The following is a 17344-nucleotide window of genomic DNA, read 5'->3' as shown; positions in this document are numbered from 1 at the left end:
ACTGAGCCCGTGTGCCACAACTACTGAAGCCCACACGCCTAGAGCCCGTGCTCTGCAACAAGAGAAGCCACGGCGATGAGAAGCCACGCACGGCAACAAAGAGTAGCCCCCGCTAGCCGCAGCTAGAGAATAGCCTGCACGCAGCAATGAAAACCCCATGCAGCCAAAAATTAAAAAAAAACAAAAGAACATTCCAGTTACTCAAATACAGAGAAGGAAACCATGGGTCTGCTCACTAGGTGTACAAACAGCTTACTACAGAAGCATTTATCAAGAAAGGGTAGCCAGTTCCTTGAAAAAAAAAAAAAGATAAGATAGCATCAAACTCTACATCACTAGTTTGTGCTTTACCCCTTACAAAACTAGCACTGATCACTCCTTACTTCCAACAGTATCAACAATCTAGTCTACTAATTATAGGCAGTACTATTACTGACAGAAGCAAAATTTGAGCTACAAAATTACCAATATGTCCATTAAAACAATTATCCATAAAAGTTGGATTTTAGTTTAGAACCACTGAAATCATTATTTTTTAACTCTGAATTTCGCTTTCACAGTATCACCAAGCCTTCACCTAGAAAAATAAAAAGAATATACAGTAATCTATTTAAAAATCTGCTTTAAATAAGTTTTCAAGGCTTCTATTTTAACAAGTTTTCCCTAAAGTTGTACTTATTCTACCAAAAATAGGAACAGATACCACTGATTCAAAACAAGGAAATGTGTTGATTTACAAAAATCTTTCTACACAATGAAAGGTTACCTGCAGTCTCTAGGTGACTTACAAAATCATTTCTAACAGAGAACAGGTACTTTACAAGCGATCATTTTATTAAAATTTTAGGACTTTAGCCCATAAAAGCACATAAGACACAAAGTAATAGAGCCTGACTACCGGAAGGAAGAAACCATAGTATTATTGGCTACAACACAACTGTCTATCTAGAAAGCTCAAATGAGTTGACTGATAACTATTAGAACAAATAATAGTTTGGTGAAGGGAGTGAATTTTAAAATTTTAGAAATCAATAGCATTTTTCAATCCCAACAATAACCAACAGGAAGTAAATCTATCTGGAAAAAAACATCTTCTATAATAACAAATATAGAGAGGGGCCTGTTTGAAGCAAATTACCAAAATTTACAAAGAACCATGAAAGAAGAGCAGAATAAATAGAGATATGCCTTGTATGTATGAAAGATTGAATGTATAAAATGCCAGCTCCACTCAATTATTTTAATGTAATTCCCAATAGAAATTTCTACAGGGGGAGGGGGATGGTTAGGAGAAAGACTTTAAAAATAATTCCCAACTTCATTTGAAAAATTAAACAAGTGACAGAAGCTAGGAATTTTTGAAAAATAAGAAGAAGAAAACAACAATAATGAAAACTGGCACAAAAACTGACAGAGCAAATAGACTCTGAGATATTTTAAAACTTAATATATATTCTCATTAACCAATGTATCAATAGAAATAGCATATATAAGAAATAGTGTTAACAAATTGACTAAGTAGTTGGGATAAAAATGACCTGATCTTCACTTCATCCCATGTGCCAAAATAGACTGTAGAGAGTTCTATTATGTTTAAAAAGAATTTTTAAAAAAAAAAAGAACTGTTTTTAAAAAATGGAAGAAATATTGGTAATTTTTCAACTGATCTGGGGTTAGGAATGACTGTTAAACAAGTAAATAAAATAAACGAAAGATAAATATATTTGACCCCATGAAAATGTAAGACTTTTGATGTTTACAAATATCAAAAAATTTGAAAGGTTAAAAAACAATTGGGAAACATTTCTGCACTGAATGATACAGTCAGCCACTGTTTACTTGAGCTCTGGTACAGAATATCAGCTCTTTGAAATGCTGATGGTTTTTCCGCATCTGACACCATATAAATAGCTCTTCGCATCATTTTAAATACAGATCTGGGAAACACAAGCATATATTTTATTTCAAAAACAAATCTGGGCTTTTGAAAATAGTTTATTTGCCCATAGATTTATGAGATGTCATACACGCGAAGAAATATCTTTGGTTTGAGAAACACTTTGAAAAGACTCCCAGCTTCCAGTTACATGGGTATGAAATAAAGTCTCTGAGACTTTTAAAAACCATCAACTGCCACGTCTTTGTTCTTTCAGAGAAAAAGCGCATCTTATTTTATCAGTATATCTCGAGAATGATATATTTAGAACTAAGATATTTTTCCTCCACTGTGAGCTTTCTTACCAAACAACCTTACCTTTTGGGTTGTTTTAATCCCAAAGGAAATAGTATCTGATAAATAAAGTCGACTGAAAAAAAAATACACAACGTGAGAGCTGTGAGTTAAGTTTCATTTGGGGCAAAATGAGGACTCTAGCCCAGGAGACAGCCTCTCAGAGAGCTCTGAGGAACTGCTCCGAAGAGGTGAGGGGGGAAGTCAGGATATGTGTGATTTTGGTGAAGCGGGTACGTGCAGTTGAGCACACAGTTTGGCAGAAGGTTGCTGCTGGTCACGAGGAGCACCTGCCTCCGTTAGTGATGTTAGTGCTTTTCTAGATACGAAGAGGTGCAAGAATTGGGCTCATAAAATCTTCTCCTGGAAAGATCTAACTCTCTGAAGGCCTGTTCTGCCAGTTTCCCCAGAGCACAGAGGGCCTCATTCCTGATCTCCACCCTGAACTCCTTTCAGGGGGCGATGAAGGTCAGCGACTGTAGTGGCCAGTGACTTCATTCTTACAGAACCAGATGGTGAGTGACAATTTTTAGTTGACAATAAAAAGAAAACATGATAGGGAAAAAACGTTGAAAATTAATGGTTCAACTACATTTACGCCTCTGTAATTTTTTCATATTAAGTCTCACAAGAGCTCTGTGCTGAAGCAGCAGGCCCACTGCTTCTCTAGATCTGCTCTAGAAGGACACTCAGCAAGCGGGGACAGCACATCTGAGTTCAGCACAGTCCGAACAATAAAATCTCCTGTCTCTCTCTTCTCTGCAAAAGGCAAAACACCTGTCCCAAAGGTATGAAAAGAATGGAGCTAAACGCCTAGGCAACCTCTGGTGACTACACTCACTGTATATAAAAGTACCACCACTTACTATTCGACAACGGGACTAAATAAAAATGAGTCTGTGTTTACATAACAAATGTTAAACTTTTTTACCTTCTACTTTGTTAAATATTATATTTGCTTTGATGACTGGTCACCCAATTTCTCCATAAACTTAAATCTCTGGTAGTAATAGTGAAAAACTAATTCATGACAGTTCTACACACCCAATGTAATTGTATGTCACCTAAAAGCATTGCTAAAATATTAAAGAAAAATAATGTACATCACAATTTCTAATTGCTCAGGAACATGTTGATTTTCACCTAAGAATATTTGTTCAGAAGAAGCAGGATTGGTTTTCGGACACCCAGGGGCCGCAGCTGCTTGGGCCGATCTTCAGCTGGCACAATTACAGGCCATGCAGCAGCAAAGGATGAATGGAGCTCTGGGAAAGGCGCTGTGTCTGAGGAATGACACCATTTTTAAGTAAGCCTTTTCCCTCTTGAGGTTCAGAACTTCAAGAGAGAATCCCATCTGTTCTGCAGGTGGCATTCTGCTGAGCACCAGTCGGCACTACAGGTCACAGCCCACGCGTGGCATTGGAAGATACAAGCACCTAGTTAAAGCACAAGAGCCCAAGAAGAAGAGGGGAAAAGTGGAAGTGAGACCTATTAATTTGGGGACAGATTATGAATATGGGGTTTTAAACATTCACCTGACTGCATATGATATGGCCCTGGCAGAGAGTTATGCCCAATATGTTCACAACCTCTGCAACCATCTCTCCATTAAAGTCGAGGAAAGTTATGCGAGGCCCACCAAAACCATGGCGGTGTTGCAGTTGCAGAACCAAGGCAGCAAAATGCTCCTGGACTCAGCTCTTACCACCCATGGGCGAGCGGTTCAGATCAGCGGTTTGAGCGATACATTTGCAGAGATTTTCTGGGAAATAACCCAAAGCAATCTTCCTGAAGGAGTCAAACTGTCAGTGAGGGAGGACACTGAAGGAGACTTCAAGGGAAGGTTCGGAGCCCAGCCAGAACTGGAAGAACTGCTACCCACGCTGAACTAACGCACTGCAGACCCTTTCGTGCCAGCACTGGTGGTACTGAGTGCCCAGGGGAAGAGCTTCCCAGGTGGCCAAAGTCAAGCAGGAGACCCCGACCCTCAGTATCGTAAGTACCCATCTCCACAGCCAGGAGTGCCTCTTCTCCTCTGTGGAGGAGTGCTTGCCAATTGTCACCACTTTCCTTTGAGCCAGCACTAGGTATCTTCCATCTAATAAAAACCTGCTGATGATGGACGTGTGTGTGTATGAGAGAAGTCACTCCATGCTGTTGAGTATCTTTAACTAAGGGATTCAGTTTCTCTTTGCCTGGTGCTTTAGCACATAAGCATGTTCCCCTCCAGTATTTCTCCAATCAGAGTGAACTCATCCTTTAAATCAACCCGGCATAGAGTTCCTTTAGTGAAGGAGACAATCATAACATAAGTAAACTCTCTGTGGATAGAAGGCATAGGGAGGGAGATTTTGTATATGAAAAAACCCTCCAGATAGGATCAGGATCTGTCCATAAGTGAAAAAAAAGTACCTGGTGGGGTAGTGAGTGACCTGTCATAAGTATGCAGGTAGATGTTACATAACTGCAAATTAGGGTTGCCTGGAATGAGTTTAAGCAAAGAATTAAAGGTTGATCTTGGTCACATGTCAGAAAATCACTACTTGTGAGCCAAATCCCATCAACTGCCTATTTGCTTTTAAAAAATAATTTATTGGGACTTCCCTGGTGGCGCAGTGGTTAAGAATCCACCTGCCAATGCAGGGGACATGGGTTCGAGCCCTGGTCCAGGAAGATCCCACATGCCGCGGAGCAACTAAGCCCATGCGCCACAACTACTGAGCCTGTGCTCTAGAGCCCGCGAGCCACAACTACTGAAGCCCATGCACCTAGAGCCCATGCTCAGCAACAAGAGAAGCCACCGTAATAAGCCCGCACACCACAACGAAGAGTAGCCCCCGCTCGCAGCAACTAGAGAGAGCCCGTGCACAGCAACGAAGACCCAACGCAGCCAAAAATAAATAAATAATTTTAAAAATAATAATAATAATTTATTGAGGTGAAATTCATATGTCACAAAATGAACCATTTTAAAGTGAGTAATTCAGTGGTATTTAATGCATTTGCAGTGTTGTGCAACCTCTATCCAGTTCCAAAACCCCATTGCCTGTTTTTGTAAATAAAGGTTTATTGGAACAGAAAAAAAAAAAAGAAGCAGGGTTTGAAATTGTTTCTATCTGAATGACATATGTGCATTTAATTAAATCAATTCTAGATTTTTAATACTGGTCAAAAAAAATAACATCAATACCTAACTGTGGGACACAAAGATTAAAAACACATCTATTAATAGTCTTATGAATACAGCCCATCAAACCAGAAAGCTGCAACACTCTGAAGAAACATGGACACAAAGCACTGCACGTGGTCTCCCTGCGGGTCACCCGTGGATCTCTCCCTCCTTGTTATTCCCACTTCCCTTGGCCCCGGTTTCCAGGAGAGCACCTGTTCCTCTCTCTGGCCTTGGTCCTCACAAAGGATCAGATGGGGCAGAACTGAAATGGACAAGGAATTTGCAAACGTGTGAGTCACTGACAGCAATAAAGACCCGAGATGAGGACGCTGAATTGGAAGCAGGAATTCCTGACAACCACACCTGACAGCCACACGTGCTGGGGACTGATGCTCCCGCAGGTCAGGAGGCAACAGATGGCACGTGACTGAGAAGCAGGCTTCCGTTCCAGCGACTTCACAGAAATCACTAAATCGTGATGGAAATCATCAGAAGGAAACATCAGATCCCGACCTTAATTTATAGAGAGAACGCCTCTTCTGGAAACAGGGTTTGCACACAGCCGGAGCTGGACGGCAGGGGACAAGGCTCCTCACCCCAAGATGACACAGCTCATCTGTCAAGACTGCACAGTTTGACTGAATAATTGCTTCTTCCCTGAGGAGATACATTAGTTTTTAATTTTTTTCTCTGATATTAAGAGATACACAATTATTTTATGTTAAAAAACAAACACGGAAATACAGAAAACAAAGAAAAACATTATTTTTTATCTTTTAAACCAAAGCACCAGAACTATACACTATGTCACACTTCAGACCACCTCTTTAAGACAACTCAAATGCCCAGGTGAGGCAGAGATGGGGCGATGGAACATTAGCTGTTGTCTGTCACAAGGGGTTCTTCAGCATAAAGTTCTGACACCCTCATACTACTCCACCACCATCTCTGCCATGGCCACCACTCATGCTAATTTACTGAAAACCCATTATTATATCTGGAACTATGCTAAGCTCTATATACATATTATCTCATCTACTGTTAAGTCAATAGACTTGGGAATTTTAAGTCTGTACTACCAGACTTTTAAAAAATTAATCTAATATTTTTCATAGAAAAATCATACATAATAATAACATTCAAATGTTATGAAAGGGTAAGCAGTGAAGAACAAACTTCTACTGCCTCCTGGACTGCCCTATAAGCAAGTTTCCATGCTATACAACTGTATGCATCTATACACGCACATATACCCCCCAATCCCACAGACTTAATTTTTACGCAAATGTTAGCATCTGTTCTGCACCTTATTTTTGTCATTTAATTTATACAGAAGATACTCCATAGAAGTCCAGTAGCACATGTAGATCTACTTCATTCTTTTACATGGTGCAGAGTATTCCATCATATGAAAGCCCCACAATGTATTTAGCCACTTCCCTATTGAACATTTAAATTTTTCCAATATCTTGCTAAAATGAATAAATCTATAAACAACACCCTTGTTCACATGTTTGCATATACATAAAAGCATTTTTAGGATAAACTCCTAAAAGCTGAATTGCAAGGTCAAATGGTTTATGCATCTTAAACTTGAACAGATAGGGCCAAATGGATGTCCCCAGCAGGAGTGCACTGGCTGGGAGTCCCACCAACGATGTATAAGTGCCAGGCTCCCTGCACTCTTTGTGACACCGTGCATGATCAAACTATTTTACGCCTGTATTGCCAAAGAGTCTACTAAAACGAAGTCACATGAAATACTTTGTAAGGAGCTTTTTTTCTTAAGTCCTACTTTGTGTAAAATACTGTTCAAATCACCATCCATGACATCAAAGAGTTTAAAATATATGAAGCTAGAGCTCCGCAGTATTCACAGTGACACAGAGAAATACGTTTATAAAGGAGCGTATGATTAACTAGAGGACAGCCAGAGAGTCCCACAGAGGTGCGGGAGGAGGAGGAGGAGCCAATGCAGAGAATGATGGGGGACGCAGCTACGGGAGAGGTGAGGCCCCGAGTGTACAGTCCGTGATGGATGCGTTAAGTCTAGAGAGCCAGAAAGGATCAGGGATGACACAGCAGATGGTGCACAGACCAGACGAGCGAAGGCAGAGTCCAAAGTCACAACAGACACTTAGGTGGTGTGCTGCTGGTCTGATAGCTCGCTGGGCATGGCTCAAAATGCCAAGCGGCCAGTCAGACAAGTGAAGCAAAACGGCCGCCAAACAGCACGGTTTCACAAGTAACAGCTGCCAATAAAAATTTCTAAAAATCAATTATAAGCAGACACCAGCGATTCAGAAAGGCACCCTCCTCTGCTCTAGATGATTATATCCTTGAAAAAAGGCTCAAAACCTAGCAAGGCAGAACTCTCCTCACACATTTTCTAGACTCACTCTAGGACCCTCTTGAAAACATCTACTTAATATGATCGTGTTGCTCAAAACAAGTAGATCGAAAGCAACACTACAACTTCCCCACTTTGTGTTCTATAATCTTCTGATAACTGCAATTCAGTCTTTTCAAAACGGAGACAGCAGCAAACACCAACAAAAACAAGAGTTTTGAAAGAAAAAGTCCTGGGTTCAAATTCTAAACCTGTCTTAACTAGCAAGTCATTTAATCTCTTGAAACCACAATGTTGTCATCTGCAAAATGGTTATAAACGCTATGCAGACAAAGTGAGATAACATTATATAGACATATAAATATATCAGTATGTATACACATGGCATCTAAGAGGGTGCCTGGCACACAATGGGTGAGTTCTACGCACAAATTTCTTTCTTCTCCCTTCCCACCTGTTTCAAGTAAAATCAAAATACATAGCACATCACTTAAATATTGACTCTTCCCAAGCACATGGTTTAGTTTTCTTTAATTTCACTGACAGAATTCCATCAAAACAGAACAAAAAAGTACTTGGTGAAAGAAAATGCCTAGACAATTAAAAAAGTAGAATGGTACATTTTACAAGTTACTAATAACAACAAAAAAAAAACAAAAAACAACAACAAAAACACCCCAGGTATTTTGGATTAAATTTTTAAAATCATATCAGAAACTCAATGTTAGTATAGCATTCTTGATTTGGCCTATAAACCTGAGACCTGAGTCAACTCAGAATTATTCACTTTGCTGAATAAAAGCAAATCTAATATCTGCTCTCCTATATTCCTTACTACTGAACCACTGTGGCTGTAATCCCTTGTCCTAGTTGGAACCATCTTCCCCTGTGAGCACTGACACCCCCTTGCCCTTCACACTTTATCACTATGAGCTCAGGCACGCTCTCACAGGCAGAACACTGATAAATGGTGTTGAAACCACGTAAGACTGCCTTTGTTTGCATTTCCTCTCTGACCCTAAAGCATCTTATACCCAATATAACACAGGTGCGTGCCCTTCAGGTGCACGAAAGTAAGGTTCTCTGAGAGAGCAGGCTTTTAGATAAAGCACTGTTGAGTTAATCTGAGTAGCTCAGCTATTTTAGGTACACCATCAATCATCAAAACCAGCCAGAAACTGCTAGAGTAGCATCTTCCAAACTTCACATAAATAAATCTGCAGGTTTTCTAACATTCCACGCTTTCAATTAGCCTTTCTATGCTCTGCTCATTTCTGTTTTATAACCATATACTTCTTCCCATTGATTCTTAGCACTTCATATATTGGCAGGAAACCACTGCCAACCTGGTATAATGTCATGCATTTTATGCAGTGCTTTTAATTGAGTCACTTTGGAACCTCCTTAGCATTCCGATGAGGACAATGTGTCACCTTTCTTGAGGTGGAGGCAGCTTAGTTTTCTGTGCATTTCTGGTGTCCGCCCAGGGCTCTCCACACAGTAGGTGCCCAGGGTCCGTCGGTCACCAGAGTGACGCAGTCCTGGGTTTGATTCCTGGCTCCAGTACTTTGCAAACCTAACCTGGAGCCTGACAAATCATGTTACCTCTCAGGACTTCAGTTTCTTGTCTGAAAAATGGGGGTGAAGAATACCCATTTCACAGTTTCTGTGAAAACTAAATGAAATAATGTATTTAAAGTCATTTGCCGAACAGCTGGCACGTAAGGTCTGAAGCAATTCTACATGATTTTCACTGAACCACACACACATCCTCACACAAGTTCTGAGACCACAGATTACACTGGTAACAGTGGACAATGGGTTCAGAGTAACGCCCCCTTTAAGACCAGGAACAGGGGTAGAACTCGCCCTGAGAAGCAGCCAATGTTACCTGATATTCGCCTGGACCACAGGGAATATTCCCCACACCTTGTTTTGTGGTCCATTTCTGTCCATATTGATCTCACACTTCCTTTAGACCCAACCCTACTGTGACCCAGTAACACCCAACATGGGGGTGGGGCAGCTAACCCCCAGCTCTCCCTTACATACGTCCTTGTATCTGACCTTCCACTCCTGGTCCTAAGATGCCAAAGTAACATAGAGATGACCGTCCGTCAAGTTAACTTTCAGGGTCAGATATGAGGAAATCCCAGCCACCAGGACAGCACTATTTTTTGAGCCCTTTTCTGTGATCAGTGAATCCTAAGGAGTAAAACAGGTACAGCAGGGCAGGCTGGACATGGTGAAAGCAGAGACATTTAAATGCCCCCAGAAGATGTGAAACATGGGCTCCGGTTAATCTCTCATTCTGAGTATCTACGTACAAAGCACTTTAAGACTACAACTCATCCGTCTAATAAACACACTTTGAAAGAGGAGACATTAAAATGCAGACCACCACGATTAATTCAACTAAACAATACGAGAGAAAATTAAATCTTTTATCCAAAGATGGCTGACTGAGGTAGATACCTGAAAACTTCAGAGTTCATAAGAAATGATGGTCCCAAAAATATTCGACAGTCTTTAATAAGATGATCAGCGAACAGTACTGGCCTAATAATGCTAACATCTGTACAGTCTTTTAGAAGTTACAACGTACATATGTTCACATGCTCACATGTTCTTACTATTCAAATCTAACGACCCCACCAGAGTTAATGAATGAAGATATCTCTGGGGGAGCCTGGAGGCATAATCCAAAGAGGTCTGTTAATGAACATGAAATTTCTTTGATGCCACGTTTCTGATTTTTTTTCTAATCCACAATATCCCTGTACTTGTTGTAATCATGCCTGCATGATAAAACCTCCATAATAATCTCTAAATTATGGGGTTCGGAGCGCATACCGGTGGTGAGCACATCGCAGTGCTGGGAGGGTGGAGAGGTCCCGCTCTCCCACCCTGCCCCCTTTCCACACATTCTCCTATGCAGCTCTTCCATTTGGCTGTTCCTGAGTTATATCTTTCATCATAAACCCGTAATACTGAGTAAAGCACTTCCTGAGTTCTGTGAGCCAACCTAGCAAATCGTTGAACCTGAGGAGGGGGTTATGGAAACCAAAGATTTACAGCTGGTTGGTGAAAGGTACAGGTGGAGACCCAGATAGCAACAAGCATCTGAAGGAGGGGAAGTCTGGTGGGACGGAGCCCTTCACCTGCAGGGTTTGAGCTAACGCCGGGTTGTCAGTACAGAATTTAATTTAATTGTAGGACACCCAGCTGGTGTCCAGAAATTTGGAAGAAAAAAAAATGTATTTGGTATCACAAACGTTATGACTAAAAACAGCTCACAAGCACCTCAACCATGGCAGGACAGCAATTATAGTCAATTTAGAGACACAGGTGAGTTCATTCTAGATGTTCATAATTTTGGAACATCACTCTAATGTTGGGAGAAATTGAATAAGGTAGAGTACATAACTGATTTTGGAAATCAGCATCCTACAGAAACTTAAACATATTGTACCAGTGGGTCTACTTCAAATTGCAGAAGAGTTACCTTCTATCAACTTGTTTATGAGTTGGTTGGCCAGGACAGCCCCGTGCAGATGTTCATGGTTTGATGGAAGGAAATGAAAAGTGTGTTCCTTCTGACAATATGTCAGGGCCCCTGCTCTAGAATCTGTGATCATTCTGTCCAGAATAAACGTCGTTTCAGTCACCAGCACAGCAACTTGGGCTTCCCCTGGGGCTAAGTGTGAGTCCTGGATGCAGTGAGTTAGAGCTCAGAGGGACCGGGCCCAGTAAGCTCACCACTGACGATCACGTGACATAAATAATGCCGTACTTAGCAATCCTGAACGAAGGTAACCATCATGTCAAAAAAGCATGTGCATCTTCTAAGTTGTCATAATACTTTAAAAAGCATACCTATGATAAGAAGTCACACTTCCAGTTCCTCCCTGACACTGAGTATTGTTTTCTCATCTCTGCCACTCTGATGCTTTAAAATGTATGCTTTTATATTCATTTCACTGATTACTAGTGATGTTTATAATGTCTTCATATATTTATTAAACTTTGGACTTCTTTTTTTAAGCTGGCAATTCTTGATATTTTACTACTAGAGCGATGATTGTTTTATAACTAATTCATCCATCACATATACTGCACATGTTAGAAATATTTGGTCATCTGCCTTTCATCTTTCTCATGGTGCTTAATAAGGAAAATATTTTGGAATTTTGGAAATATTTTATCACAAAGCATAAATCGTGATAGGCACCTTCCTAAACAAGTGGACATTTTTTTTCCATAGGTAACCTGCAAACGTATGCAAAATAGTTCTGACGCTAGTTTTTTAGAACCTGTTGCCTGAGCTGTAGGAAGGTCACGTGCCCTACGATAAACAAACAGAAACGCCTGTGGCCCCTGCTCTTCAGCAGCTGAGTGACCCTCGTGCTCCTGAAGCTTGCAGGGAGGACACAGCTGAACGCCCCCGTCCGGGGAGGCAGGCAGAGCGGCTGGGGTCTCGCGAGTCCCCGCCTGCCGCTGGATGGCAGAGGGGGCAGCACTCAGCAGCCCCATCAGGTGCACTTGGCATCGGGGAGCAAACGTAACAATGCATGACTCTGGCAATTTCCTTAGCTGTGACACAAAAGCTGGAAACAGAGTTGCTTCAAGTGCTCTGGCACACAGTATATGTCAGCAATTCCTCTCCCCTTTGACAGAGGGGGAAAAATTCAAAACATCCACCAGAGCTGCCAGCTTACGAGGGGATGAGATGTCCAGAAGGACCTGATATGCTAATGTGTCTCTGAAGTAGCCAAGCAACATAGAAACATTCTTTATTAGTCTAAAAGGAATAACCAAACTAAAAAGGAGTACTAAGAAAGGTGAAAGCCATTTCTGATAAATGCTCAAACTTCTCGAGCTCTGCGCCTGTGAGCTACATCGACGTACAAGGATGCAGATGTTTGCAGTGCTGCTAACAAACGCCTTCCTGCAGCAAGACGGCTTGTCTCTCAACATGACAATCTAAGGAGGCGGGGAAGTGACAAGGGAACACGGGATGTGTTCTCGGTGGACAGCCAGTTGACATTCCTTCCACTGAACCCGTATCCTCAGTGCACATCTTCCCAGAAATGGGACAGCATCCCAGGGGCCGCCAGCCAAGCCCGGAAAGGCAGAGGGAAGGCTGGACTCTGTCGTTCACTTCATTGAAGTGTTAGGGTAAACAGCTACATTTTCTCCAACACTGTGTGTACAGAGTTGTTCATGTATCTATGCTTTGGGACCCGGAATGTGTGCTCTTCAGACGTTGGCAGAAGGAAATTCATTTCACCATAATGATTCAAATGTTCCTTCACCGACACGCTCAAAAAACTTACAAGAAACAGAACAAGAACTGAGAAAGGGAAGAAATAATGGTTGAGAGGTGGGAGGATCCACATTTTCACATAATAGCAGAATGAAATTGTGACAAACACACTGATAGAAAATCATAGTCTCTTCCTCATTGCAATTATCCCTGAAAAGAGCAGTGACTGGCAGGTAAGGGAAGAGAAAGGTGGAACAGATTATAAATTAATTGGTAGAGAGAATGAATCCCAGAGGTGAATTGTCAATCAGTTTCAAGCAGGCAAAGTGTATATGCGTTATCCTCGCTCTTTATGAATACATTTACAGGACTGTACAGCAGGAGCTGCTGTCACTGCAGAACAAGGGGCAGCCGGGCAAAGTCCTCAGTGAGGCCAGCTTCCTACCAGCTCTTCCCTAAGGCCCAGCAGTAATGAGCCCTTCACCAAACTGGTCATTCTGCTCTGTCCTCCCAGGTAGCTGGCAGTAAACCCGAAACCCGGGTACGATTCTGGATGACAGCTGCTTTCCACCCTAAGTATTCATATCATAACAGAAACTCATAATTAAAAGTATATGACTGAGAAGTATAACTTGCTACTTGTATAATCTGGAGTATAAGGAAAGCAGGAGCAGGTCTTTGGAGCAACTCTTAAATCATAATGGAAAAACAGCCCCATCTTCATAAGGCCAAACCTTGGTATCTCTCTTGGGCAAAGCAGGGCAATTGCAAGATGGCATGAAAGACAGGTTGTATGCAACATCATTCTGTCCATCAGAACTGTATCAGTTTAAATGACCCAGTGGATCTTTAAAATAATAGAAGTTAAAGGGGGGAAAAAAAACCCTTTCTTGAGAGGGAAAATCTTACAGATTGGAGGAAAAACTTCTAGAGTTTTTACATCTTATGACAATTAATTATATGCCCTATTCTATCTTTATGAGTATCTCATCGGTACCTCCATAGTAAATAAAGCTGTCCCTCAGTATGTGCTGGGGACTGGTTCCAGGGCCCCCACGAATATCAAACTCCAGATGTTCAAGGCCCTTATATAAAATGGTATAGTATTTGCGTTTAATCCAAGCACATCCTAACCTATACATTAAGTCACCTCTAGATTGATTTAACTAGTACTACAATCATTGATCCTATAGAACTACGTATTTAGTCAATCGTTTCAAGTCGCCTAGTCATCCTTATTTTTATGGGAGACTAAGTCACACATTGGACAATGCAAAGCCAATAATCTCGCAAAATAGGCAGAATACGAGTAACACAACGAATGACAGTGATAAGGTCATAAGTAAGTACTTAAGCTAAGAACTTCCATTAGGTTCAGCCCAGTATATCCCCAGGTCAACTGACCCAGCCTGTTCTATACCAGTTGTTATCTTTAAGGGAAATGATACCTTGCATCGTACATAAAGTTCACCAAAGATACGTCCAAGTACAAGGCATGGATCACCGTGACCCCACACAGGACTGAGAAACGAGTGTTGCCTTCTGAGGAGTTACACGGCTGGCGCCCGGAGAAGAAGAAAAGTTATCCTTATGGCTGAGCAGGCATTTCTTCCTGCCACTGGGGTGGGGGTGTGGCTGATGCACGCTGCAGACGCGCGAGGCGCACCAGAGGGGAGGGAGGAGGCCCAAACGACGGGCAGAGAAAAAAAAACTGTTTAAATTTTTCTTGTCGTGCCTTAAAACATAAATTGTTTTACCAGATCATTTTCCAATTAAATTTATATCTACTTACATGATTATTTGATGGACATTTGTCTGACCCACCAGACTGTAAACCCTTTTGTTTGTTTTGGTCACTATTATATCCTAATTCCATAGCAGTACCTGAACTATACCTGTGTTGGGAAGGAAGAAACTTCCTCTACCCTTCTAGGTTCTTCTGGCTGGTCTAAGAATTAAATTGACATGAAACAGATTAACAGGAAAAAATTAAAAGTTTAAGAACATGTAACATGGGAGAGACCCAGGAAACCTGAGTAACTCACCAAAATGGCTGAAGCGCTCAGCTTAAATGCCATCTTCAGCTAAAGACAAAAGAGGATGTCAGGGGTAGTGGTTTGGGGTGTCAAAGGGGAGAAAGGCAACTGACATGGAGATAGAAAAGCACTGTTTGGTAAATAAATGTTTGCTGGGACATGCACAGACAAAGGGGCACAGAGTGGACTCGGATCTCTTGCCTTTTCTGAACCAATTGGACCCTAGGACCTATTTATCATGTGGCATTTATTAATATCCAAGCACCTTGTGTCCTACAGAACATCTATGGAAAGCACTGAGTTCGTGCATCCGAAATCTTCTCAGTTAACGTCTATATTCTGGGCAACCCAGGAAGGCAGGTGGAGCGTGCTGGGTGCCTCTGCTGGACCCCAGCAGCCCAGAACTTACCTCCACCTACCTTTCCAAGTGAACATAATACTGTTTTCACCATGCACACAGCTCACTGCTAAATGCACTCCTGACATGTACATTCTGCTCTGTCAGGGCCAGGTCTCCGAAGGTCCCTGCTACCCCGTCCTTCCTCAGCCAGCTCACTTCCACCCACCCATCCACTCAATCCTCACTTCCTTTAGGAAGCCTCACCTTCCCTCCACTCCCCGCAACCTCCCAAATGCCCAGGCTGGGTTCAGGGCCCAGCCTCTACACTTATCTGCACCATTCACCAACTAAAAGTAAAGAGACGCTTCTTTATTACTTACTGGGTGCTGGGCACGTAATAAATACTTGTGAATGAATCTCCAACTAATTACTGCTCCTGGAGGACAAGCAGTATATTTTATCAGCTTTCTAGCTCTAGCACCATCCAAGCACATAGTAGCTGCCCAATAAATACATTTGTTTAACAAATATTTATTATCCATATTTACATACCCAGCTCCTAATATTCCCTCAGGAGTCAAAATATTAACGACTTGGATAAATTAACTTGTACAAACTAGAAAAGGATTGTCCAGGGGAAAGGGGCTCTTCCAATTTAACAAGTGACTTTTGAATAGACAGCTCCGGCCGAAGGCATCACCCCACGTCCGCTCTCCAGCTCGTAAGGAGAGGAGAGGAGCGGGGAGGCTGCCCTGAGCCGCCGCCCTCCTGTGAGGTCTGGATCGGGCTCCTCCTAGCGCCGTGACTCCTGGGGCACTAGTGCGCCCCAGGCCCGCAGGGCACTGTCCCCCGAGCTGAACAGGGCTCCACCACGCTCAGCGATTCCAGCACTCTGGACAGCTCCATTTTTCTTTCAGGTTTTCAGGTGGAATTTGTGCTCGGGACCCCGCCCTGCTTGTGCAGAGAAGGACTCAGGGGACTGCAGACAAGGTAATTCGCAAGGGACTCTGCAAAGTGCTGCCCACCGTGGCTGGTTGTCTCATCTCTGCCACGACCGAACCGTCCACTCGAGAGACACAGTGTCACCAGCCAGAGGCCACAGCCCTGAGCCCGGGAGGCTGTGGAGCCCGAGGTTTAGGGCACAAGCTCACAGGCCGGGGAAGGACTGCAGCTGTGGATGGGTCGGCTGAGGGCGGGGCGTCATGGGGACGGGGCAGCCCTCCAGCTGGGGTGTCCTGTAGCCCAGGAGCGGACAGGTGGTCATCACTTCACTACGCTCAAGCCCATCAGTGCGTCCTGGACTGAGTCCCACGTGTAGCCCAGGCACAGCACTGACTCAGTCTGCCGGGTCCTCCAGTAGTCGGGGGGTTCCAGCCCTCCTCGGGGCCCCGTGTATCCATGGGTCCCTCATGATTCCCTCTAACATGCCTCTCACTGGGGTTCAGGGTCAGGAATTGATCAAGCAGGTTTTCACTCTCTATGAACACAAAGAAAAAATAGTCGTATATTCTGCTCAATACCTGCTCACACAGCCCCCTGAATCCCTTCCCTTAAAAGGCAGGGACCGGGTGACCACTGAGGGGCCCTGATAACTGTCTGTGGAGGAGCTCCAGGCATAACAAGGGGGATGCCACGGAAGGCATTCAGCTGGCCTCAGGACTGAATCCCAATTCTCTCACCAACTAGCTGTGGCTTTGGGCCAGGAATGTAACTTCTGGGAGTCTGTAAACAACGGGAGGCTCTAAGATCCTTCCCAATAACGTAAGTCTTCGGTCTCTGATCCTATTGGGAAAACAGTCCTTGTCATCACTGATTAGGAATACTGTAAAATTAACAGAGAATGAAGAGAAAAAGAGAAAACGGATGTTTGTTTGTGTGCTGTAATAAAGAATATATCTGGAATGAAAGAGAAAAGAAGGTATTCAGCTTGCTGATGACAGTGAACGCACT

General features: G+C 42.7%; 1 protein-coding gene and 1 pseudogene across 4 annotated transcripts in view; one reads left to right on the top strand and one right to left on the bottom strand.

Moving 5' to 3' along the window:
- FARS2 (phenylalanyl-tRNA synthetase 2, mitochondrial) overlaps nucleotides 1-17344 on the bottom strand; it is a 406264-nt gene that overhangs the window by 355719 nt on the left and 33201 nt on the right. The window lies entirely within an intron of this gene.
- LOC118903377 lies at nucleotides 3308-4122 on the top strand (annotated as a pseudogene).

This window comes from Balaenoptera musculus, chromosome 11 (assembly GCF_009873245.2).
Source record: "Balaenoptera musculus isolate JJ_BM4_2016_0621 chromosome 11, mBalMus1.pri.v3, whole genome shotgun sequence".
NCBI classification, from domain to species: Eukaryota; Metazoa; Chordata; class Mammalia; order Artiodactyla; family Balaenopteridae; genus Balaenoptera; species Balaenoptera musculus.
Note: the sequence above shows the minus strand (reverse complement) of the source record. Positions and strands in the feature narration are given on the sequence as shown.